This window comes from Lissotriton helveticus, chromosome 10 (genome assembly GCF_964261635.1).
Source record: "Lissotriton helveticus chromosome 10, aLisHel1.1, whole genome shotgun sequence".
Lineage (NCBI taxonomy): Eukaryota > Metazoa > Chordata > Amphibia > Caudata > Salamandridae > Lissotriton > Lissotriton helveticus.
Window position 1 is genome coordinate 787,545,398 of NC_136071.1, and position 27,201 is coordinate 787,572,598.

Sequence of the window (27,201 nt, forward strand, 5' to 3'; positions counted from 1 at the left end):
TATGTTCAGCGACTGAGTAGTTTATCCAGGTACCTATTGTTTTTTCGGCTACTATTTGACTACTGGTAGATTTGAATTCAATTCTTTCCAGGTCACTGGATGTTATATGGCTCAGGGCTGATACGGATTTGAGTAACTTTATAATTGTACTTCGATTTAGTATGTCATGGGTTCCTCTCGATTTATAGTGTGGAATCAATTCTATCTGACGTTGAGCCGTGGATGATTGTTTTTTATTATAATCGATCGGAATCCCTAATAATAGTTCTGTTGGGTCTTGTCGATGTATTTTGCCGAACTGGACTGATTTGACTTGGTCTTGTTGTATCTTTTCAATATGCTCTATTGTACTTTGGAACTTTGGGGTTTTTTGCATTTCATTATTGTGATTTCTTGTCCGCGTTTCACCTTTCCCACTTGTTACTATATCTTGTGCCTTGGTTTCTTTTTCCTTCATAATTTGGTTCTTTGAGGTTTTCGTTGTGTCAATTTTTACGAGTTCTTTGTTTTTTCCTTTGTCCTTTTCCTTCTCAGCCGCTAACTTAAATATGTCGTAAATCTTGTTAGTTGACACATTTCCATTTTTTGTTTTGTTTTTGCCGTCTTGATTTCTTGTGGCTGCGGGTTCTTTTAATGACGAGTTTTTATGACTCGTCGTGCTGGATGGCTCACTGCCACTTTCGTTGTTTTCATCCGGTCTTTTCTGAGTTGGTGTCGGTGAAGCTTGTGAGGTGACTTTATTTATTTTTCTTTTCCTTGCTTTCTTCAAGCGTTTGCGTTCCCGTTTTGAAAGGGGTTTTGCAAAGCTTTCTTGTTCCTTGCTTTGTGCCGGTTCCTTCAATGTAATACTTTGATTTGGGAAAGGTATTGAGCTTTCTGATATCAGATGTTCTTCTGTTCGTTCCCAGTCTTTCTCTATGACTGGCAGGTTATTTCCCTCTTTTAGTGGTTTAATATTAAAGATGAGAGTATCCTTTTTAATTCCGTCTACCTCCTGAAGCTCTCCTTCCATTGAAGTTGTGGAATTTAATTGTGTGTCCCTTACTACCCCCAGCAGCTCTGACATTATAGTCGGGACGGTTGCAAGCTTGTCTATTATTTGATGGCAATGGCACGTGTGATAAGTGAAATCCCGTGCTTGTTGTACCTTTGTTATCATGGCGTTTAGATCGTATAGTTTTTGATCTATTCCCTGCACATATAAAGCTAGTGCATTTAGTAGCTCAACTTGAGTGTCCAACTTGTCAGCGTGATAGGTTGCTGCTGATCCTATCGTCTTCATGGTGCCAAGTAACTGGTCCTAAAAGGGTCCTGTTGATGGGCTTTCTTGATGTTCCTTGGGGTATTGTCCCTCTTGTTTCTTGGTGCATCGTCCCGGTGAGGGTGGTTTTTGGGGTCCTGGGTGGCTGAGTTGTTTAGTTGGTTCAGCTTCATAGGGTAGTCTGAAAGGTGATCCATTTATCTCACTTTGGCATGACGTCTGCATTAAATGCTGTGCTATTTGAGGTTGCTTGCTTAGTAGTTTCAGGTGGTAGATCTGGTTGTGGGTCTACAGGTTTGTTTAATATTACATGCGAGCTATCAAGGCTGACATCACTGTCCTGCTCAAGCACCAGGTTACCATCCTGGCTCTGTTCTTCACAAGGCTGCCAAGCAATTTGTTGGGCTATTTGGAGCTGTTGATTTTGCTGCCTTAGTTGATTTGTTTGTGCTTGGCAGGTCCCTTGTTTGGGTGTAAGTTCCGACTCCGGTTTGAATCCCTGTTCATTGTGTACTACGGCCTGAATGGCCTGTTGGCGGAGTCCTTGATGAACGAGTGATAGGCTCTTGATGGAATTAGTACAACTTCCATCCTCTGATACGGACAACTTAAGGGCCTTATGCTCTGGGTCCTTAGTGTTTATTGACCTGCTGACTTTGTCCTTATGTGTCTCATTGTCTGCGCCCCCCCCCCTGTACTTGTACTCCTTGGCTTCTTTTGCCTCCTTTGGTTCATTGGCTGCCTTGTGTGTCTTTTGCTTCCCTGGGGATAAGCTGCGGCATACTTTTAAGAAATCGGTAATGAGAGCCCGTTTGCTGCTTTTGATGTCAGTTTTAATAGGGTAGCCGGTTGCCCTGGTGGGGGTATGGGTATTGTTGTTTGATTGTGTTTGATTCTTTTTTCTTGCCCCCCGTATCCTGTTTATGGTCTAGTTCCTAGAGCTGTTCCTGCTCCCTTTCTCTTGGCTTACTGAGCTTTTCCGATTCTGATTGTACTCGGTTAGGTCCTCTATTAAGTCCTCTCCTACCTTTCCCTATTTTTCAGGTTTTGGGCACTGGGTGCCTGGTACCCCCCTTATTTTCCCTGACCTCATGGTGGTCTATTGCGTATTCTTGTGCAGAAAAGATTTCTGATTCAGGGGTGCTAGGCTGGTGGCATGTTACTACTACTTCCAGGGGCTCCTGGTCCTCTGGTGCACATCCTGGGGGACCGGCGTGCCTTACCTTGACTTATGCGGGGAGGTTGCTGGTGCTGGTGCTGGTGCTGGGATGTCTTGCTGTGTTTGCTGTCACTGCTCCGTCCAGTGTGGGGGTGTCTCATGCGGCCGTTTCTTCTGCCACTGACACAGACACAGCCACTGACAAGGGCTGCAGCGTTTTTTTCTTGTTATTCTTGCCTCCTCACGCTGCTCCTGTTGCCCCTGTTGCCCCGTGCCACTGTGCTTATACGCTGAAGATGCCTGCAGCTCCTACCGCTGCTAGAGGGCACTGGAGGGTGTGGTGGTTCGCGGGTCCTGCCGCCATAGAGTCCTCGCTGTGGAGCTCTCCTACCACTCCCGCCGCCACAGAACACCCGCGGCCGGGGGGAGGGGCACTCCTCGCGGCTCCTGTCGCTGCGGACCCCCACCGTGCGACGCCGTAGGCTCCCGCGGCTCGCAGCCACGTGAGGCAGCCGAGACCTCTGCCGGGGGGCTTGCCTGCCGCTGCCCTCCGCCTGCCGCTGTTTCTCCTTCGGGAACCTGTGGCCACAGCCGCCAGCACACGGGACTCGCCACCGCCGAGAGCACACAGACAGCCGCAGAGGCTGGGGACCAGAGGCTGGACGCTGAATTGCCCCCCCACCGAAGCAAAGGTAGGTGAGATGGCGTCCTCCTCGCCTCACGCCTCGCTCCTCGGCACCTCGGCTCCTCGCCTCGACTCCTCGCTCGTTCACCAGTTCACTCGAAACTATGTAGATAAAATAAAGATTGTCCCTAACTTTGATTATCTAGGAATACAGTTGCCACACAATCTATTTCGGATGTCACATTGCAGAAAAGTCTAATTTCATTGCAGAAGTACAATTCTCGCCACACTTTAACAGGTGAGAGCAGAAAATCCAAATAAGAGGACCAACATGAATAGATAAGGATAACCAAATTAAAATACGATGAATGTACGCCACTTAGTATAAGCTGAAAAACCGTGTGGCCCACTTTAAAAAGAAAACTTGACCAAACCTCAGCACCAATATGGTAATAAAACTGCAAAAATCTATAGACATATGGAGCATATAAAAACAGTATAACATAAATCCAAGTACACAAGTTTAGCGTTTACCGCTCCTAGATAATGATAATAACGGAATACCTTTGAATTAAAAAGACCAATGTATACCTTTATAAACCAGTATAGGATCTAGATGCGAGTGTGTTTCTTCTGCGAAATCGCCATTCCTCAAAAACCCACTTTGGCGAACTATACAGTATAGGTCATCTGAATGTCACATCTTTTGAGAAACATTGTGTCTTTTTTAAGTTTCACCATTGGATAAGAATTAATATTATATGCTCATACAAAATGTTATACGATAATGTCTGACAAGAAGAGTTATAAACGATGATCAACAATGTATGTAACAGCAGAATGTTTCCCTGAGCTTATCCCTAAATTACCCTGAATGTGTTTTAAAACATGTGGTCTATATGTGCCAAAATGTGTAAATAAGGTACATGTCTAGTCTTGAGCACAAATAACAAGAAATAAGCGGTACATCGTAACAAATGAATTATTTACTGGCGTTATCAACTATGCAATGAACAGTCAAACTATATACACTGCTTCTGTATAAAAATAATAAATAGTAAAAGTATGTTTACAATGTCATTTACAGCATTCTGATGGTACAGTCCTGATGAAGACACAGCCCACGTGTCGAAACGCGTCGACAGGAAACCGTCCATTTTTATATTGTTTAGTGACTAATTTTTTAATTGTCAAATCATGTACACTTATGTAAAATAACAGTGAAGGTTGCATTAATCCTCAATATTGAACAAATGATTTTATCAAATGATTTTTTATAAAAGAAAAACTTCAAGATATTAAAATCCACTTTATACTTGAAAGCAGTTTTATACCGTTTTTGTAGACACTATGTCTTGTAACTGAATGCGCCAGTAATCAATGTGTATGCCTGGGTAGTTGAGTTCACATTAAAATCTCCCAGTGCATGAGTGCAGCGCCAACAGAGGGGTGATGTGCTGGGGAACATTTTCTGAAGCCTAAGGCGAGTATAGTACCAATGGGTCATTACCTTGTAGGCTGATTCCTGCCGGGGGATGCTATGGAACTTTTTCGGGATATCACGCCAAAGACGTGCCCACTGTGTGGGGGCAATGTCGGCATCGGATAGAGCCTGCCATTGCTGCTGGTATGGGTGCGGGTTAAGGCGTTGTGAGTGTTGAAGAACTTGATATATGCGAGCGATTAATCCCTTGGAATTGTCAAATCTATGCGCCAGCCATTCAAGCGGTGTGAAAGGTTGTGTGGCCCCCTGTGATAGAGAGGACCCATGTATCCAGTGCCGGAGTTGTATATAATGGTATCTCTCCTTTTCTGTTAACCGGAATTCCTGTTTGCATTGGGCAAAGGTTTTGAGGCTATCCCCTAGGAATAGGTCTCGTATCGTCCTACAGCCCTTGTCTGTCCAGTTTGCAAAGTAAGGCGGGCAACAGGCAGGAGGGAATTGTGGATTGCGAGCAATTGGAATGTGTGGGGACGGAAAGGAGGTGAGGCCCCTGCGGACAGCCAGTTTGTCCCAGATCTCTAGTACAGTTTTGGTAGGGACCGCTATGACGGCGTGCCTCGCGAGGAAGCCACGCATAGTCCCAAACAGGGCGACAGGTAACAACCCTGTCCATGTGAACAATAGCTTCTCGCTCTCCCAGGCAGCCCACTCTCATATAAAGCAAAGATGAGACGCCCAATAATATTCTTCCAGATTCGGGCAAGCGAGTCCACCCTTGTCACGGAGCATTAGGATTTTACTAGAAAATCATGGTTTCTTCCCTCCCCATATGAAGGTGACTAGTTCACCCTGTAGGATCTGAATTTGGTGTTCTGGGATGGGCGTCTGTAGGGTCTGGAATAAGTAGAGTATCCTCAGGAGGATGGACAATTTAACTGTATTAAGATGCCCCAACCAGTTGAGCGGCAAAGATCTCCACGCTCGTAGGTTGGCTACAACTGAATTTTCATATTCCTGCCAATTAGCCTGGGACTAGGTAGCTAAATCTAATGTCAGATTTAAGCCCAAGATATCTAACAGAACTGGTTGCCCATTGGTAAGGGACGAGGGCTCACAGGGTCGCGATCTCATCAGACGGAATCGTAAGGTTGAGAGCCCACGACTTCGAATGATTGATTTTAAGCCCTGAGACTTGTTCGTAAGACTGGAGCAGGGTATGCACCACTGGCATCGAGCGGATCGGGTCAGATAAAGTAAGAAGTAACTCGTCTGCAAAAAGGCCAATCTTGTGCTCGATGCCCCCGAGGGTAATGCCGTGAATATCGGGCGACTGGGGAACCATAATAGCGAGTGGCTCTATTACGAGGGCGAACAATAGGGGTGACAAAGGGCAGCCCTGTCTGGTACCCCTAAGGATGGAGATAGGTTGCGTAAGTTGTCCGTTAACTCACACCATGTCAAGCGGCGAAAGGCAAGGAGCCATAATGCGCGCTATCATCTGTGGGCCCAGTCCTACTTTCTGCAAGACGGCATGGAGAAACACCCAATTCAACCTATCAAACGCTTTTTCAGCGTCCAGCGAGAGTAAGCAGGTGGGTATCTTCCAGTGCCTCGCCCTCCCAACCAGGAGCGCAACTCGACGCACATTGTCTGCGCTATGATGTTGTTAAATAAAGCCCACCTGATCCAGTTAAATGAGGCCGGGTAGGTGTGTGCTAAGGCGTTTGGCAAGAATTTTGGTGTTGTTTGAGATCTATATTCAATAGGGCAATGGGGCTGAAGGAAGAGCAGAGCGTGAGGTCTTTCCTGGGCTTCTGGATGAGAGCTATTTCGACCCTCGCCATATCCGTGGAAGGCCCAGTTGTATTTGTGAAGGAGTTGAAAAGGCGTAGCATATATGGTTGAAGTTGTGGTAAGAAAGCGCGATAGAACGAGACTGGGAGTCCATCTGGGCCCGGTGTTTTGTCGAGGGGAAATTCCTTAAGAGCACTAGTTAATTCCTGTAATGTGATGGGTTCCTCCAAGAGTTTGGAGTGGTACTCGTTCAGGGGGTCCCAGTCGCAAGCGTCTAAGGCGGCCTATATTTGAACCGGAGCAGGCACGTCACGTGCATAAAGGGATGCATAGTAGTGTTGAAATGCTTGAAGTTTAGCGGATTCAGTTGTGGCCCAAGGCTCGTCCCTAGGCTTTTGTTTAGCAATGTGTGCTTTGGCTGCGCGTGATCTCAGACGGCGTGCCCAGACAGTACCCACCCTTTCCCCTCTGTCGTAGTAACGCTGTTGTAACTTGAGAAGAGCGTGCTCATCCTTGTTTGTTCTGTGTGCCCTAAGTTGGCCCCTGAGTATACCCAAGCGCCTCTTATGTATCGCCAAACGGACGTTCATGATTTAGTCGCTCGAGCGTTTTGATTTCGCGTGTGAGTTTGTTCTCAAACAGGCGGGCCTCCCATGTCCCAGAAATGGCAATAGATGTAAGGGTGCCGCGAATTATTGCTTTGAACACGTTCCATAGACCCGAAAGCAGTGATTCCGGGAGGTCGTTAGTTTCAAAATTGGACAAGATAGCAGCCTAGTGTTCCGCCCTGTCCACTGGGTCTCTGAGAATGTGAGGGGGCAATCGCCATCTAGTAGGTTTCATGTGGCGAGAAAATTGTTCATGAATGAGTAGTTCTACATGTGAGTGGTCAGAGATGGAGATATCGGACATAGTGGCTGAAAGTGTATCTTAAACCAGAGAGTGTTATACGAGGAGGTAGTGAATGCGTGAGTAGCAGCGGTGTGCATGGGAATAGTAAGAGTAGTCATTGGTCTGGGGGGAGTGGTAACACCAAATATCTATAAGTCCCATACCAATGAGGCATTTTTTCATTGCTGCCGACATGGTGCCCGCCCCATGGAATGAGCCCCCGCTGCGATCTAGGCCTGCATCCCACTCTAGATTGAAATCCCCCCTACTATAAGGTCCGAGTTCACATGCTCTATGTGTTCTCGTAGCATCTCACGCAAGAAAGTCTCCTGGCCCTGGTTTGGTGCATAGATTTTGCAAAGGGTGAGTGTGAGTTGCCCCAGCTTGACCACCACTTCAAGAAGTCTGCCCTCAGTGCCACGGATCACCTTATAGTCTCCCTGGTGGATGCCTGCCCGGCAGAAGATGGCTACACCTAATGTCCTAGTGGGCGCCGAGGACAAAAACTGCAGAGGAAAGCGTGGGTGTGACATGTGCGTTACGGCAGCCCTGAGGTGATGGGTCTTCTGCAAAAAAACTATTTCAGGGATTTGGCAGCAAGTATCTTCATATTTATGGTTGAGGGAGTTGAGTCCTTTTACATTAAGGGACATAATCTTCAGGCAGGGTGCAGAGGTCATAGTCCCCTATCATCAGGAGTAAGCACTGTCTCGGGCAGGTGATCTGAGGAGCATAGTGACCACTGGGGGCTCCTCCGAGTGTTGAAGTGGCTCCCCCGCAGGGTGGGGAAGGAAAGGAGGGGGAAAGGGATAAGTACAAATAAAACAATTCAAATAGTTCAAGGGCCAACATGGCCAACATAGCCTATTCCAGTTCAGGGAGTAGCCAGACGCAATGGCACAGGCTGTCCCGGAGATGTCACTCTCCCAGAAATAGGAATGGGGGTCGGCCATCGCGTTGTGTATCAAATCGGTACTTCTGAAGCGCAGCCTAGGTCCACTGTCTCTTTAACAGAGGCTAGGCCTCAAAGGATGGAGTCTCTGGGGTGATGATAGGGAGGATGAAGCGGCTGCAGAGTAATGGTCAAGGATCCACCCCAGGGTAAAAGATGTACGTCCAGTAGATCAACAAGCACTGAGGTGAGTTATTTGTTGGCAGATGTTTGCGAGCCTGGAGGCGACGGGCCTCCCTCCAGGGATCTTATGTGTTGGATTATGTCCTGCTTTTCTTGGGATGAACTGCTGCGCTCTCGGGAGGATGGATCTCTGGCATGACGTACCGTGGGCCACTGTGGCTTCAATGGGACTCTAGCTTTTGGAGGCATGCGTGTAGGACTTGCCGGGGGAGTGTCAGGGATTTGAAGTAGTTGGGCCGCCTCTCTGTATGATCTCAGCATGCGATGTTTGGACACCCACTGAAATATGAGAGCGAAGGGATGCCACCATTTGTAGCGGATGTTAAGCTCCCGGAGCTTGTCTGTGATGGGTCGGAAGTCCCTCCGGCGTCAAAGTGTCGTGGGGGCCAGATCCTGGAATAACTAAATGGGCGTGCCTTTGCATATAATCTCAGGTTTGTCCCTAGCCGCCTTGAGGATGGCCTCCTTCTCGGTAAAAAGTGGACCTGAGTCAAGATATCAGGGATGAGACCAGGCCTCCCAGATGGTCCAGACACTCAGTGTGCTCGATCTAGGGAAGACTGCGAGGCGTCGTCATCACCTCTAATGTCTGGAAGCAGTTCAGCCACAAAAGTCATTATGTCAGTGCCGTCTACCCCAATCAGAATCCCCCGTAGGCATATGTTGTTCCGGCGCCTCCTCTATTCCAAGTCTTCCTGCTTGATCTGTAGCTCGATATGTTGTTCTTCCAGTGTGGCCAGCCGCTGCCATAGGTGTTCCTGGTCTTCCGTACGGGCGTAGAGAGTCTTCTCAAGGTCATCCACTCATCCACCCAACTCCCCTACATCTTTACGGAGTTCCTTGACACATGCCTGGACCTCAGTGCGCAGAGATCCTATTTCAGATTTAAGTTCCTGCATGAAGAGGGTCATAAAGGGTTGTGTAACCAGCTCCGAGGGGCCTCCGGCTGCCAGCGTCGCGTCAGTTGCCGGGACCGATCCTGGCTTGTTCCACAGGGCCATGACCGTAGTGTCTTTGGGGGTTGTTGAAGGTTCTTTCCTGGATTTAGAATGGGTCATGTTCAGGGATTGTTGGTGGCTTTCGTTGCAGATCGCGGAGGAGGTTCGCCCCACCAACAGCTGTCTACTCTCAGCCGTGCCCAAGTTCACCGGGCCCTGGGGACGATATGTGGATTGCAGCAGGAGAGTACCAGTCCCAGTGTCGCAGTGAGGTGGAGTGCTGTTTCAGGGGCCTTGCAGGAACTACCGGTCTCCAGGGCGTGTAGGTCACAAGCAGAGTAAGGGACTGGCTAGCCTAACTGCGGTGTCACCCCTCTATGGACGTGGTGCCAATGGGGCCCGGTGACTCAGCCTGCTGAGAATGAGGCATCCCCGGTGTGAGTTGCAATGCGGTGGCCACTCCGGTGTCAGGAGAAGGGCAGTGCCGGGCCGCAGACCCTCCGTTCAAGGGACCAGCTTAGCCAGCAATAGGAATAGCAGCACCCGTGACTCTGGTGGTGGGGGTGTGTGGAAACTGACTGTGGAGGGGCAATGCGGTACTGGGCTCCGCACTGTCTCGATAGAATATATAAGCGGAGGCCCAAACCAGCAACCCAGCTCCCCTCTGTGTTGTAACAGTTCGCCGGTTCTCCCCAGGGGGAAAGGGTTGTATTGGGCCCTCCAAGAGACTTATGGTCCCATCATTTGCCCAGGGGCATCCGCCAGCGTCTCTGTCTCCCCACGCCGGCTTGCTAGTGTAGGCCCAGAGCTCAGTTTGGGGTTCAGGAGGGAAGGGCCACTGTGCAAGGGGCACCAGTTAAAGTCACCGGCAGTGGTGTCCGATTGGGATCCTGCGCCCCGGTGGCCGGCAGTGGACTGGCCTGGTCCTTGTGGCGGTGTTGGTAGCAGGAAGCAGTAGGGCAGGGGGCTCCGCCGCCGGGGTATGGGCCAGGCTCCAAAATGACAGCAGGCGGACGGGATCTCAGAAGGCCCAAATTGCGAAGGATGCCCCCCAGCGGCGGTGACGGCACCCCCTACCCCTGTACCTGTATGAGTTCTGTACTTCTGGATCTCTCTGCTGGCCGCTGGTCAGCGCTGCCTAGGCGAGGCTTGCAATCCTCCACCGCATCAAAATGGCAGCTTCACTCTCGCCCTCCTGCGCCAATTTCTCCTCCTTCGATCACCTGCAGGCCGACTGGCAGTCCCGCAGTTCAAGGGCCCCTCCGGCGTTTTCACATTTGTCTATGGTGATCTCCTCTTGCGGGTCCTCACCTCAGTGTCTCGGAAAGCCTCCGATGCAGTCTCGTAAAGGCCAAGCAGCTAAGATGTCTGGTAACCCTAAGAAAGCGTACTTCCGCCTGCTGGCTTGATCCTCTCCCCCTCCGATCACCACTGAATCCGCACTCCGAGGCATCCTCTGGCTTCCTCTGGACTGTTCCTGCTCTCCCGCGGTGATTAAAGCCTGCGGGGCCTCGATCGGCCTCTTCCAAAGACCCCCCGGTGCAGTCCCGCTAGGGCCAGGCAACTAAGGCAGCGGTTAAGTCTCTGGATGCGTTGCTTGGCACCCAAGCAGGGGTGGCTATGAGCCGGCGGCTTTGGATCCCCGCCGAGCCCCGATCCGACCTTCTGGGCTGTGAAGTCTCTCTGCAGCGCAGGATTCACTTAAAGTAATATTGTGAAATGTACTCCATTCATGCAGCCCAATCAAAGAAAAAGAAGACTTAGAAACTGCCATCTTATGTACATTGGGGCCACCTACTCTGACTAGACATTGCGCTCTACTGATCACATTCAAAGCCACATAAAAGAGTTGGTTACTTCATTCTTATTGTTGACCATGGAAAGTGACTTTACACACAGCACCACACTTTGTTCACTTGAGTCAGACTCCTAAGACTCCCTCTGCGCTTTACAAGAGTATTATTGATTTGCTATGGAGTCTTTCGATAGCCCTGTACACTTTGGCAAAGTGACCTTTTCTTTTATATTTGTTATGTTTGATCAGTAGCTGGACAACACTGGGCATTACCGTTGTGGTTGCTGCTGACACAACAGTACCATTTCAAACCCTTGGATTTACCATTGGAAAACAACTCCTTTTTAGGTTTGATAGCAGCAGCAACAGTGGATTCTCCTGGAAATTGCTCTGCTAATTACATTTCCTCCATATAGGATGCTGTTCTTTCAATTCCTGTAGTTCACACTCTGTAGTTGGGGACAACTCCTCCAACCGTTGCCTTCACTACCCGTTTAAATTTTCACCTACTGTGTCTCAACATTCCTCTTCCACTCTAATGCGCATGGCCCTGATTAATTGCAGATCACTCCCCAAGCATTCAATAGAAATCCATCAAATGTTAGAAAATCGTCAGTTAGACGTTCTTTTCTTAACAGAAACTTGGTTGGGACCTGACTCTGACCCAGACATCGCTAAATCCCTCCCTCCGGGCTTCTTAATTCAACACGTAGACCGATCCAAAGGGAAGGGAGGGGGTGTTGCTATAATCTACAAAGATCATCTTGCCTGCCGATTACAAGGCAGCCCCCTCCTAGATTGCGAAAATGTCTTATTCTCAATCCAAGTCTCCCCAAGTAGATCTTTGTCCGGTATTCTTATTTACCGCCCACCAGGACCCATGGGCCAGTTCAGTGAATCTCTCATGGAACACACCTGTACATTGGCTGCAATTCACTCCACTTTCATGATCCTAGGAGACCTGAATATTCATTTAGACAAAAATGAAGTCAAACTAGCCTCTGACCTAATAGCAGACCTTGAAACTCTTCAGCTCAGGCTACAAAGCAGACAACCGACCCATTCACTGGGCCACTTGCTGGACCCTATTTTTTCCAATACTAATTTTACTATCTCGAATCATATTCCTGTACCATGGTCTGACCATTTTTTAATCCCATTTAACTGGCAGCTAGACCATATCTTACGCCCTAAATCTCTACCCAATAAACCCACTCGTTCTTGGGCTACGCTAGACCCAGTAAAATGGAAGTTAAATTTAGAGCACTCCCCCCCTAAACTTACTTCCAACCCTATTCACGCCGATGCAGAGTTTTCAAAATGGATAGGAGAATCACTAGACAAAACCCTACCTAAAAAATCCTCTTGTAAAACCCGAGGTAAAATCACCTCCCCATGGTTTACCCAGGAAATGCGACTCCTAAAAAAGGCCTGCAAAAAATCAGAAAGAGACTGGAGAAAAAACTTTGATCCCATTAAAAAAAGCGAATATAAACAGACCATTCTGAACTACAAAAAGGCACTTAAAATCGCCCAAGCTAAATATTTCGAGGAAATAATCAACTCATCTACCAACACATCAAGGGAAACGTTTCAAATTGCTAGAAAACTTCTCAAAACACCGGATCCCCCCCCTTTAGTAGAACCATCAGCCAATAGATGCAATGAATTGGCAGAATTCTTTGATTCAAAGATTAAAAATATCCTCAATTCTCTTCCACCTCAAACTGCGGACGCCCCCCTACCCCTAATTCGTTCAATTTTACACCTCAGGCTTTAGCATATGAACTGTCTCACTTCGCCCCCTTGACAACTGACACTTTATCCTCAATATTGTCCTCAATTAAAAGTGGATCACCTACTGACCCCGTACCTTTTAATATCCTAAAGTTGGCTGAGCCCACCATCCTTCCTTACATGCAAAAACTGATTAATATCTGACTTACCAGTGGCGTTGTTCCACCTAGTTGGAAAAAAGCAATTGTCAAAGCCCTCATTAAAAAATCGCATTTGGACCCACGAGAACTAGGCAACTTTCGGCCGATCTCCCTGCTCCCAGGTATCAGCAAAATTGCCGAGAAATACGTCAATCGACAACTTTCCGACTACCTTGAAACCAACGGTCTCCTGGAGCCGTCCAAGATGGGATTTAGGCCTGGCCAGAGTACAGAAACTGCGATATTGGCGGTTGTCGAAGAGGCAAGAAAAATCATGGACTCAGGAGGATCAGTGGCAGTGATCCTCCTGGATCTGAGTGCGGCCTTCGACACCGTAAACCACTCGACTCTGGTCCATAGGCTCAGAGATCTTGGTATCATAGGAACGGCCCTGTCCTGGCTGGAATCCTTCCTTAATGAAAGGACTTTCCAGGTAGCAGATGGTAACTTCACGTCCAGGCCCACGGCTATCCGTTGTGGGGTCCCTCAGGGTTCGTCCCTGAGCTCGATCCTTTTTAATGTATACATGTCCCCCCTTGAAAAGATCGTCACCCCTTTTGGCATCAAGCTCTTAACATACGCTGACGATACTCAACTGGTAGTCTCTTTAAGTCAGCAAGACCAATCCCATACCAATCTCCACAACTGCCTTAGCGACATAACGAAATGGATGAACATCTCACATCTCAAACTAAATAATGACAAAACAGAGATAATGGTTCTAGGCAACCAGTCACTCTACCAACCTAAATCCCTGTGGCCACCTTGCATGGGCACACCTCCTAATCCAAAGCAGGAAATCAAGAGTCTAGGAATATGGCTAAATGAAGGCCTTAACTTTTTCACTCAAGCAAGGAAAACTGCTGGTGTGTGCCATGGCCTTCTACGAACCGCAAGGAAAATTTTACCTCTACTTCCAACTCAATCCCAAAAACTCTTGATTCACGGACTAGTGTTATCCCGCCTGGACTATGGCAATGCCCTCTATCTGGGGGCCCCGAAAAAAGCAATATCAAAGCTTCAGATAGTACAAAATACTGCTGCCCGACTTCTTACAGGAACCCATCGTCGCTGCTCGGCCAAACCAGCCCTGAACGCCTTGCATTGGTTGCCCATCCAGGAAAGAATACTATTTAAGGCACTCTGCACGACACATACAATACTGCATGGGAAGGCTCCACCCATCCTAAAAAACTTTATTACCCCCCACACTACTAAGAGGACACTGCGTTCGACCAACTGCAACCTGGCTTCCATACCCAGAATTAAGAAAGCCCGCTCTGGAGGTCGACTCTTTTCATATAACGCCTCCAAGCTATGGAACGGACTACCACCAGACATTAGAGCCCAGCCCAACCTACTCGCATTCCGTAGAGCACTCAAGACTTGGCTGTTCCCGTAATGCCTCCCTCGCACTTGGTTTCTGTGACATCAGCGCTGGGACGCTTACAGGCAGCCATGCGCTTTATAAATCTGTAAAATAAAATAAAAAAAATAAAACCTCCATACCCTAACCCAAAGTCAGATTCAGAGATAACAATAGAGCCTCTTGGATGTTTATACTGTTAGTTTTCTTTCACCTCCTGGCCCGTAATCATATTGTGCTCAAAATTCTTATATTCACATGGATTGGCTAAAACCCTTAGGGCTCCTATACAACTCTCAATAGGTTCTCTACGTAGAATCAACATAATGGTGGGCACATCAGAGATAGCTAATGAGCAAAAGAAAATACACATTCTCTCACAGCTTTTGTCCTATAATCCATTTGATTTTATTGTATGAATATGAGCATATTAGGAGTGTGTGCGCATCACTGATTGGTAAACACGACTTGATGTTTACCAAATCACAATAAAAAAAGACATTCACACCACCAATGGTAATGAGCACCCAATTGAGCCAAAGGTTTAACTTTACCATGTATTTTGCAAGGTGTGCACATAATCGAATAGGCTTTGCAAATAGGCACCTGTAAGAATGATGCACATTCACTGACATAACCTATGAAACAAGGCATTGCAGGATAATTAGCCTTGGTGAGGTAACAGTCCTCAGTGTTGTGGAGAGAACAGCACACACAATGGCAACAAGCAGATACATCAGGGCACGTTGACCTCAGTGCATCATCTGTTATCCTGACAACAAGGCTGGAAGATGGCACTGATGAAACACAGCATGGTGCTGATGTCACCAAAAGCCCTGTTCTGAAATGTATATTGATGTCAGCATACATCCCCTGAGCACTTCTTTGATTAGACACCTCTCTTTAAAAAATAATCTCCTCCATTGGCTTGTACCTGGAATGAAGCTGGCGATGGACAATGCGCATCCTGGAAGCAATGACACTATCTTATAAAGTAAGCTTTTATCTGGAGATTAGAACTATGGCCAGCAGGGGGCAGGCACAGAAGCAACTATACCCACACAGTTTGAAAGGAAGCATTCCACATTCCACATTCCATTTAAATAAAATAACATGTGTCCAGGGGTTGCCAGCCCAAGCACAGACTGAACACCTGGGGCTGGAGGTGTAACATTTTCTTAATGAGAAAGTCTTAGGGGGACAACCATTCTCTTTTAGTTTCAGTTGAAAGTGGCTATATTATAATAATAATAATAATAATAATAATACTGGGGTTTGTACAGCGCACTTATCATCCATGAGAGTATACAGGCACTGCCCATAGGCACGGGTGACTTGCCCAGAATCACAGGATGTTGAGCTGATGCCGGGACTCGAACCTGGATCCCCAGAACTGAAGTCTGCAGCTCTGGCCATTAGACCACATCCACACCTTACCTACTGGAGGAGAGGGAGCAAGTAGAAGAACAGTCCTTGATGATTTGATGGGCCAGCTTCAGCATAAGAGATTTATCAAGGCAGTAGCAAATAAACTCTGTATTGTGGTGAAGAACAGACCAAAGATTAGTAACCCTGATGTTTAAGAAGGAACTGTAGGTCATGAAGAAGGAGCTTTCTTTTCTATGTTTGGAAGAGACCCTCTGGTGTCATGCAAAACTGAGATTGCATGACATCATCAAGGCCCTTTGTTTGTTAACCCAGTTGCAGTCAGGGAGTTTCTCACTGTGAAGCAACAAGAGAGCAGTCAACTTAAGACTTAATCAAAATCTGAGAGATGTGGCCCTGAGGCACACAGTGATTTTCTTTATTTGAACCCTGAAGTGTCAGTATGGCCTCCAAATAAGGGTTTAAAGTACTAATTTATAGAAGATTTAATCCATGAGGTAAACATGTTGAAATATTTTTGCTCCCCCTTTCCTAAACTCTTATCCCCATTATTGTGTGCTGCGGTCTTAAAGACAGTCTTGTGTTGTTAACGAGGGAGGTTTGTGTATTGAGGTGCAAACTATTTGTAAATGGTTGCTTTATTGTTGAGAAATACTGTTTCCTGGTAAAATAGACAGCAATTACATTTTAAATCCTCAGCATCTAATCAAAAGATGTAAACTAAACAGTAGCTATCATAGGAATTCCTTCATCATTCTGTAATCTCATAAATCAGGCATTTTTGCGCATTCCCTAGGCATATTCTAACTAGCCATATGGCTAGGCATAGTGTTAGATCTGTCAGCGTTAGGGTGGGCTTCCTTCAAACGTTTTGCCTTCCTCCTTCATTCTTTTGCTGATCTCTTTTTTGCTGGGTTTAGAACTCTGTGCCCTTTACCACTGCCAACTAGTGCTAACGTGCATGTGCTCTCTGAAACTCATTAATTCAGTTTCAAATTAAATCCCACATTGTGATGGTGTAGCAAAAGAAATCTGCATTTTGAGTACACTAGCTTGGTAAAATGTAAGATGTGAAATCATCCCACTAATCAATTATCGTCCTTCTATTGATTTTATTTTAGGTTTTAGATGTAATCATAAAATGGTGATCTATATATAATAATTTATCATTCACGCCAAATTGTATGCATTATTATTTATGGGAGAAAGCTGTATTAAAGAAAATACATCGACTTAAATTATGATAACTGTTAAGGGCGGAGTACCTGACATTAAAGCTTAAATTATGAAATGCTCTAACTTGGGGATTTCAAATCAAAACTCACAACAAAACCTAAAATATCATTTGAAACATCTTTATTTAGATTAATGGAATAAAATTAATTTTATTTTGATGAACAGTTTATATTACATAAAAAGCAAACACATCGATATTGATGTAATTAGTCCTGAGGCGATTACAGGGATTCCTTGTGCAGAAGGATCCCCTTTCAAGATGCTATGACTACCGCGAACAAACCAGCAGTACAAAGGAAAATTGGATAAGGGATAAAGAGAAACACTGTCATCTTCTATCGTACCTCAATAGGACATAGTACTGGTTCATACAGTGCTCCAAGATTGATATGTCTCCCCTCAGTGATCAAAATATTAATCATTAGGTATGAACATGCCAACTCCCTTATTAGTTTTGTTCAATATCTTAGTATCCCTTAATTACTGACTGAATTGGATTGATGAGAGTTAGATAATGTGCCTTCAGACCTAATATTAGTCAGACTCCTGGAATGAAGAAACATTACATCAGTTCAGAGAATTTCCTAAATCAGGGTTTCTTAAACAGTGGGTCACAACTCACTGGTGGGTCATTCCCCAATTGTTTAGTTGGACATGAAAGTCCAAGCATTAAATAAAGACTCTTTAAATTCTGCATTTATCTTGTCACTTTTGCTGCGCTTGAAAGACAGAGGTCAAATGTCAAGCTGTCTTCTGACAAACTGCTGCTTCTTTTTTTAACATTGGGATTGGTGTTTACAAACTACTCTCTTGCTTTGCAGTCAGAGAAATAAAACTAGGGGGGGCGTGGCTAAGCGCCCGACGCGGATGGCAGCAACCGGGTAGCGGCTCCGTCCACATTGGGGCGAACAGGCGGTTCGCATCCCTTTTGCGAGCCATGGAGGACAGTACCTGACGTCGGAGCTCTCCAGGCACCACCCAAGCTGACTTTTGTTGCTCCATTGTGCTGCGTCGCATTTCTTTCCCGGATTCCCTCTCGGTCGCGGCTCCTTCGGGTCGCGACCGCCATTTTGTTTCTGTCTACCGGTGCTTCACCCTATTGCGCATTTCACCGCATGTGCGTCCACTGGCTCATAAGGACCTCCTTTTTGATGCCGTTTTTTCTTCAATGACAATGGACACTTTCCTCTCTCATTACAGGTGACTTTATTCTACTTCCTGCATAGACTTGCTGTTATTACTTCGAATTTGTTGATTCCCTCAGGCTAGGCGGCCATTTTGTTGTGCTTTATTTTGCGCTATTCCCGACGCCTAATTTATTGCACTTTCGATGGCGCACCGCTCTGTCAACCTTCCTAAGCGCAATTTTGTTAAAAACTCTAAGCTATTTACAACGCTGGCTAACCTAGAACCGTCTCTAAATCCATCCACTGACTCTGTGGCAGCTGACATGGCGGCATCATCTTCTCAGGTCGCACCCAAGCCTGACTCACACCCAAAACGGCTGAAAAAAAATCCGCCCTCTCCATCGAACTCCTCCTCGGACTCCTCCTCACCTATCTCAATTGAATTGCTCCTTGAAGAAATACGAGCCCTGAGACCCTTCATGGAGGATACCAATGCAAAGTTGCAAACGCTCACTGATAATTGGTCATCCATGGACACCAGGGTTTCTAATGTGGAAAAGGAGGTCTCGTCGCTTCAGGAAACGGCGACCAAAGTCGTTCATATGGATTTTCAGATCTCCTCTCTTCAGAAACAGGTCGAAAATCTTGAAAATAGGAACAGGTGCAATAATCTACGTCTTTACGGCCTGAAGGAGGGAAGCGAGGGGGAGGATCCTATTACCTTATTTCAAACCTTTATTCCCAAGTTACTGCACTTGCCTGATGGCACTTCTCTCAACATTCAACGTGCTCACAGGCTTGGACGACTCCCCTCCTCTCCTACGCATTCTACTAAACCGAGAGGTGTGATAATGTACTTCCTTGAATACACGGACTTGATGAAGGTCCTCTCAGCTGCCAAGGCAATTCCTCGTATCACCTGGTCGGGCTCCACTTTATATTTTGCTCAAGATTATGCCAAAGCTACTGCTGACCGCCGAAAAGCTTTCTTGGATATGAGACCTGCTCTTCGTTTCATTGGAGCCAGATATGGCCTTTTTCACCCATGTCTTTTCAAAGTCACCTATAACAACAAGACTACTTCTTTTGAGGATCCTGTGCGACTCCGGAGTTTTCTGAATTCTTGTGGTTCTACAGGCATGGAGTTCTCCAATTCATCGTCTTCGTTTCCACCTTGACTTTGTTGCAGCTCGCATTGATTTTACCTGGTCATTGTGATCATTGTTCACCCATGTTTGCTTAGTTTCATGTTCTAAGACTCTTTATTGAGTCTATATATTTATCTTTTTTGTTATTTGTTCATTGAGTTATTACATGTCAGTACGTTATCGGTTTGTGCTTTTGATCCTTCTTACCAACTTACCCTGTTGTTCTCCTTTCTTCACAGATTGTCCATAGCGATCCGTCATGTTGTCTCCGATTGGACTTTCCGCTGCCCTACCTGTTCGCCCTTTGTTGGTTGGTCTTACCTACCTCCCGTCTTTTCCTTCCGTTCTGTTCCCCTTTCATCCCGTCGTTGACCCTCCTTTCCTTCCAAAACTTTGTTTAAGTATTTCCCCCTTATTGTATCGCACCATGTTATCATTTACTGGATTCGTTTTCTGTGTTGTACTCCTTATGCTCTTTTTTCCTCTGTTGATGATAGTATTGTCCCACTTGCTTTTCATTCCTTTCTTTTTTCTGTCCCTTTTTTCTGTCAGTGCTCTTTCTTCTTCCATAGCTACTCACATTTTTTTCCTATATTCTCTCACTACTAACCTACTTCTACCCTCTTGGTCTTCGATCCCTACCTCTTTTTGGTGTGTTGTTTTCATGCTTTTTGGCTGTTTTTTCTGGATTTAATTTTCAATTACATTCTCTCACTTTTGGCCCGCATTACTCTTCCCATTGAAGTCCATTCAGTATCCCACATCACCTCTTTTCTTGGGTGCGCCCCCTCACCATCTTCTCCTTGGGTCTTTCCTTCCTCGTTTTTCTTTTGTTTTTACTTCTTTGGTATCTCACTCCTTTGAATTGTTCCTCTATTCTCCTACACTGGTTTTTTGTCTTTTCTTTCTCGTACTTTATGAGGCTTTATTATATTCCTTATTTCCATTTTCCCTTCTTAATCATTCTTGATGTCAGTACGTACTATTTCTTGGAACGTTAAAGGCTTACATTCTCCCATTAAAAGGCAAAAGATACTCTCCCACTTAGCTAAATTGAATGTGGATATCGCCTTTTTGCAAGAAACCCATTTATCCGATGCCGAGGCTCTCAAGCTCCAAAGAGGTTGGGTGGGTAAAGTTTTTTCAGCTCCTGGGGATGGTAAAAGAAATGGTGTTGCTTTGTTAATTCGAAAGTCTCTTTCTCACTCTGTATTGCATTCCGAATTCGACCCTGAAGGCAGATGGCTATTTGTTAAACTTTCCTCGAAAGGTGTCCCTTTTTCTCTGCTCAATGTTTATGCCCCCACAGGTGGGAATCCTACTTTCTGGAATGCGTTTGCCTCTCGTATTACTGCTTGTATTGAGGACAACTTTATTCTAGCGGGCGATTGTAATATGCCATTGGACCCCTTTTTGGACAGACACTCCAGCTCTTTTTTTGTTCCTAACAAATCCCATAAGCTTTTTACACATGCCATCTCTCAACATAAGCTAGTTGATGCTTGGCGCATATGTAATCCGACCAGTAAAGAATTTACATTCTACTCCCCGGTCCACCATTCCCAATCACGCATTGATTATATTTTTCTTTCTCATCATATCTCCCAGTCCCTTACCCAAGCTGAGATTGGCCCCATAGTATTTTCTGATCACGCCCCAGTTCTAATTAACATTGACATTTTACCCACATCCACCGGTCCTAAGAGATGGCGCTTTAATAATACCCTTCTCCTTGATCCCAAATTTACTACCTCCTTTATTGAGTTCACTACTGAATTTTTTGCCATCAATGATACTCCCTCCTTAGCCGTACACACTATTTGGGACGCTTACAAAGCAGCTGCCAGAGATTTTATTATAAGACATGTTGCCACAAAGCGTAAACTTGCTCGTAGGCATGCCACTGCTCTTTTATCTCATATCAAAGCCCTTGAACATTCCTTTTGCACTTCTCACACTCAGGAAAGCTTAACAGCCCTTGTAAATGCAAAAATGAGTTATAACAAACAGTCCACTGATGATGCATTGTTGTACTTGTTGAAATCCAGTTCGAAATTTTATGGTGGGAAAAATAAGGCGGGGAAAGTTCTTGCTAATTATTTGAAAGTTAAACACAACAAATTGAATATTGAATCTGTTTTTGATGTTAACTCAATCCTGCACATAAAGATGCTGATATCTTGGAGGAATTTTCTCGTTTCTACTCTGCACTCTACTCTTCTGACACTCAACCCTCTACTCACTCTCTTTCCACCTTCTTTGCTAGCATTCAGCCTCCTCCTAATTTTCCTATTGACCTAACTTCCCTCGAAACTCCCCTTACCATTCGTGAATTACATACTGCACTCCACTCCCTTAAGAAAGACAAAGCCCCCGGCCCAGATGGTTTCACTGTCAAATTCTATCAACACTTTGCTACTCTTTTGTTACCCAATTACTTCAACTTCTCGATTCCTTCAAAACCAGCGGTGCTTCCTCTGGCACTTTTTCAGATGCTTACATTTGCATTATACCGAAGGAAGGGAAGGACGCCCAACACTGTAAGAATTATAGACCAATATCACTTGTCAACATTGATTACAAATTATATGCCAAATCTTTAGCCATTAGATTAGATACTTTTCTCCCAGATCTCCTTGGTCCTGAACAATCAGGATTTGTTAAGGGTCGCTTTATCTCCGATAATACCAGACTCCTCTTTAATGTTCTTTCTAAATCATCACGGTTTAGTGATTCCCTAGCCGCAATCGCCCTAGATGCCGAGAAGGCATTCGACAGGGTAGAATGGTCTTATCTTTTCTCTGCATTAAAATGGTTTGGCTTTGGCCCTAATTTTATCTCCCTCATCTCCTTTCTTTATGCAAACCCTAGGGCAGCGGTCTGTGCTAACGGCCTGATTTCCTCTTTTTTTTGTCTTGGAAGGGGCGTTAGACAAGGTTGTCCTCTTTCCCCTTTTCTTTTTAACCTTGCCCTAGAACCTTTTTTATCTAAGTTACGTCAAAACCCAAACATTCATGGCTTCCCTCTTTCTCACTCCCAAATTAAGTTAGCTGCCTACGCTGACGACATTCTACTCCTTATTTCGAACCCATCTGTTTCCATCCCAGCTTTCCTTGATGAAGTTGCTGCTTACTCCCATCTTTCTGGTTATAAATTAAATCATGATAAGTGTGAAATTTTACCCCTTACCAAATTCACCTTCAAGCCTGATTTCGCAGCATCCAATTTCAAATGGAGCCCGACCCATATCAAATACCTCGGTTTGCATGTTACCCCTTCTGTCCCAGATACTATTTATTTATTTATTTATTTATTTAAGCTTGTACCGCGCACAGCTACCCACAATGGGTTTCCCGGCGCCAGGGATAGACTGTAGAAGAAAAGAGAATGTCACCTTGACTTAAGGCCTCTGCCGACTATTGGTCACGCTTAGTAAAGAGCAGGGTCTTCAAAGCCTTACGGAAGCGGAGTAAGTTGGTCTCAGATTTTAATGCCAATGGGAGGGAGTTCCAGTATTTAGGACCAAGAGTGGAAAAGGAGCGGCCTCCCATTTTTGCCAGCTTCCATCTTGGTACTGTGAAATTGCCAATGTCCGATGACCTTAATGAGCGCAGGGGTCTATAGGGTTTTACCAGCCCCTGAACATATACTGGGGCGCTACCCTGCTTAGCCTTGAACATATAGCAGAGTGCCTTGAATTTAACGCGTTCTGGGATGCTCAACCAATGGAGGTCACGCAAAGCGGCAGTGGCTGAGGTGCGTCTGGGGACATTCTTTAGCAGGCGCGCGGCCGCATTTTGCACCACCTGCAGCACATGTATAGTGGCTTTATCTGCGCCCAAATAGAGAATGTTGCCATAGTCCAGGCGTGATGTTACAAGTGCCTGGACTACAGTTCTGCGAGAGGAGAGGGGGAGCATCCACAAAATCTTGTGAAGCCATCGCAAGGTTGAAAAGCAGATGGCTGAGACCTTAGTAGCCTGTTGTCTCATAGTTAGCCTGTCGTCAATAATGACGCCCAGGTTGCGAACTGCAGTAGATGGTGTAGGCGCATTTCCCAGTTCGATGGGCCAATGGCGAGGACCCCAAAGATGTTTGTTCTGTCCCAGAATGACCACCTCGGTCTTCTCCCCATTCAGCTTGAGACAATTTCTCCGCATCCAGTCGGCCACAAGAGTGAGGCCCGACTTGAGTGCGGAGATGTTGTTTACGTCTCTCCCTGACAAGGAGAAGACAATCTGGGTGTCATCTGCGTAGGAAAACAGGGTTAGCCCAGCTTGTTCGACTATGGTTGCCAAGGGTTTAACATAAATATTAAATAATAAAGGGCTAAGAATTGAGCCCTGGGGGACGCCGCGGGTGGAAGGACAAATGGCGGAGGCAGCTTTAGAAGAAAACACTTGGAAGCTTCGGTCACTAAGGAAAGACGCCAGCCAGGCCAAGGCCTGGCCTGCCACACCTAGAGATTTCAGAGAGTCAATGAGGATGGAATGTGACACGGTGTCGAAAGCTGCGCTCAAATCCAGCAGGATGAGCGCCATGGTGTTTCCCTGATCGACACCGTGCCTAAGACTCTCTGTCACCCCCAGGAGGGCTGTCTCGGTTGAGTGCCTAGGCCGAAAGCCCGACTGAGAAGGATGGAGAAATCCAGTGTTTTCAACCAGTTTGGAGAGCTGAGAATTTATATGTCTCTCCAATATCTTTGAGAAAATTGGCAACAAGGATATAGGGCGAAAGTTAGCAGGATTTGAAGGATCTGCACCCTGTTTTTTTAATAACGGTACAACCATGGCGTGTTTCCAAGGTTGTGGGACATGGGCCTCGCTCAGAGAAGCGTTGAGTAATTTAATGATGGGGGGATGAGTGAGGGGGTCTAATTGTTTTAATATTTTGGCCGGGAGAGCGTCCTGTGGGGAGCCCGATCTCACACTATTTAAACAGGAGAGGAAAGAAATGGCGTCTAAGGGCTGCCAAGTAGTGACTACTGCATCAGTGTCATTGTTTTCCAATTTTTGGACTATGTCAAGGGCAGTGTACATAGTACCTGGAGGTGTAGTGAAATTTTCATAGATAAGATCAACTTTATCTATGAAGTAATCCGCTAAGGACTGACACTGAGTGCCATCAAGTGCCGGGGGAGGAGGGATCGAGTTAGCACCAGTCAATTTTTTGACAACAGAGAATAGCACCTTTGGGCAGTTTTGTGCATCAGTCACAGTTTTCCTTGTGTAGTCTGCTTTAGCAGTTTTACAACTGTAGTGGTATTTTTTTAAGGCTTCTTTATATGTGGCTTTACGTGAAGGAGAATAGCCTTGTCTCCATTTACGCTCCAAGGTCTTACAATGTGAGCGGAGGCTTTTAAGTTGTTCCGAATACCATGGAGCAGGAGGGTGGTGTGAAAATGCGGGCTTTGATGTCATTGGAAGCGCTGTATTGACTGCAGTGGTTAGCCAGAGTTCAGTGGCGCAATTGAGAGCGGCAGTTGGTAGTTCAACACATGGAAGTGTTTTGATCAGTAGTTTATTGAGTTCTGGCAAGTTAATCTTCCCCCAGTTCCGAACTGGCCGCGTAGTTTCCACCTCAGGTCTTACTACTGTATCAGCCATGTCATAAGAGAAGGGGACAGCTAAGTGGTCGGACCAGGTGATTTGTAGGGCTTCATGTGAACAATCTAGGGACAGGTTAGATAGGATCGGGTCCAGTAAGTGACCGGCACAATGAGTGGGACCTGTGTTTAGAAGTTGAAGGTTAAAAGCTTCCAGAATAGAGAGAAGCTGATTCCTATTAGGGCACTCATGGTCGTCTAAATGTATGTTTAGGTCCCCTAAGATTGTGAAATTAGGCGCTTTAAGCAGTACTGGGGCTAGGAAGTCCGGTAACGATGTTATCCAAGGGCTCGCTGTCCCAGGGGGACGGTATACCAGTAGCCCTGACAGCGTAAATTGGGGGGTAATGGATAATTTAAAAAGGGCTGATTCACAATCTTTTTGAGTGGTGTCTACCAATTTACAAGTGTATACATTTTTGTAAATAATTGCAATTCCTCCACCCCTACCGGAAACTCTATCCTGACGAAGAATGGCGTAGTTAGAGGGAATGGCGTCTGCCACATCCGGGCCCGAGCAGTCTCTGAGCCACGTCTCGGTCAGGAATATACCATCAGGTTGATTTTGATCTAGAAAATCGTGGATATTGTATCTGTGTTGTGGTAAGGATCGGCAATTTATGCTCCAAAATCTTAAAAGGGGGCGAGTGGAAGTTGTCCTAGAGCATACCTGTCTCTTTCGTCTGCCTTGATGTTGGAGGGATCTGCATGTGGTAGGGGTTTTTAGTGAAAAGTTGCAGCGAGGACAGCTGAACTTGTGAGGCGGAAAAGGGTAGGTGGAGCAGTTATTATTGGGAGCACCACGTAGCGCAAATAACTCTTCGGAGGAGTATGTAAGAGTCATGATGGATATAGTGGCTTTACTCACCAATAAAGGGTATGCCAGAGCCCAGAGCCCAGCCTAGCGCGGACGAGCGCAGACGGGCAGGACTCTGGCTGGACTCCGGCGCGACTATGGCGCGCCCGCTGTGCGCGTTCGCTGTGCGAAGCAATGGGCGTCTGTTTTTATACTGTCCCTATCCAAAATGGCCGCCGCCGTGTGCTCGAGCGTGGCCCTCCTGAGTCAGCCCTGAAACGGCTGTACACCCAGGGAAGGAGGCAGGTGAGCGAAAGTGCAGCGCTCCCTCCAGAGAGTAAGCTCAGTATTTTAAATCGCCTGAGCGGTAAATAGATCGAGCAGCGCGAAATTCCGTGACTGCTTGCAGGGGGGGGTAGGACACAAAGGATAATCACAGTAACAAGTTAAAATCTGAATCAGAGCGTTTCTTAAAAGCTAGCAGCCCGGCTCAAGCCTCAGGCAATAGTGAAGGTAATCTCCTCGCGAAGCAAGTCCTTCTACTGTTTTTATACTGTCCCTATCCAAAATGGCCGCCGCCGTGTGCTCGAGCGTGGCCCTCCTGAGTCAGCCCTGAATCGGCTGTACACCCAGGGAAGGAGGCAGGTGAGCGAAAGTGCAGCGCTCCCTCCAGAGAGTAAGCTCAGTATTTTAAATCGCCTGAGCGGTAAATAGATCGAGCAGCGCGAAATTCCGTGACTGCTTGCAGGGGGGGCTATCTCACTATGCCTCACTAAATGTACTCAGAAGTTGACTGACCTTACTTCCAGATGGCATCCCTTATACCTTTCCTGGTGGGGTCGTCTCGACACCATTAAGATGATGCTCTCCCCAATTGTCCTCTATACCATTTCTAATATTCCTCTTGCTATTCCTGCTAAATTTTTTGCTAAACTCACCTCTACATTGTCCTCCTTTTTATGGTCGGGAAAGAAACCGCGCATGTCCCTATCTCGACTGCGCCTCCCCAAATCAGAGGGCGGGTTTAATTTCCCTAATTTTCCCGCTTATCATAAAGCTTTCCTCCTCAAACAGGCCGCAATCTGGCTTAAGGACCCTTCTGAATCCCTCCCCCTTTGGGCTGAACTTGAACGCCTCTCTCTTTCTCCCTTTTCCTTTGCCGAATATCTTTCCTTCTCTCGCAAACCCCAATTCTTCTCCACCCCCATTCACAAATACACTGCGAAATTACTCTTAGCCTCTGCTCCACTACCTCCCTCCTCTCCTAATGAACTTCTCTCCACCACTATTTGGTATAATGATAGTATTCTTATTAACCAGAAGCCTTTTTACTGGAAAACTTGGAGGCAGCGAGGTTTAATTTGGGTTTCCCAGCTCTTTACTGGATCTGTCTTCATACCTTTTCCTGATCTTCGCCGAACCTTCTCCCTCCCTTCCTCCTTTCTTCACAAATACATCTTACTCAAGATTGCGGTTATGTCTGTATATGACTCCCTTTCTCACTCATCTCCACCTGCGCTCTCTGATACTCCTACTTCCTCTCTGCATCTCCAATTGC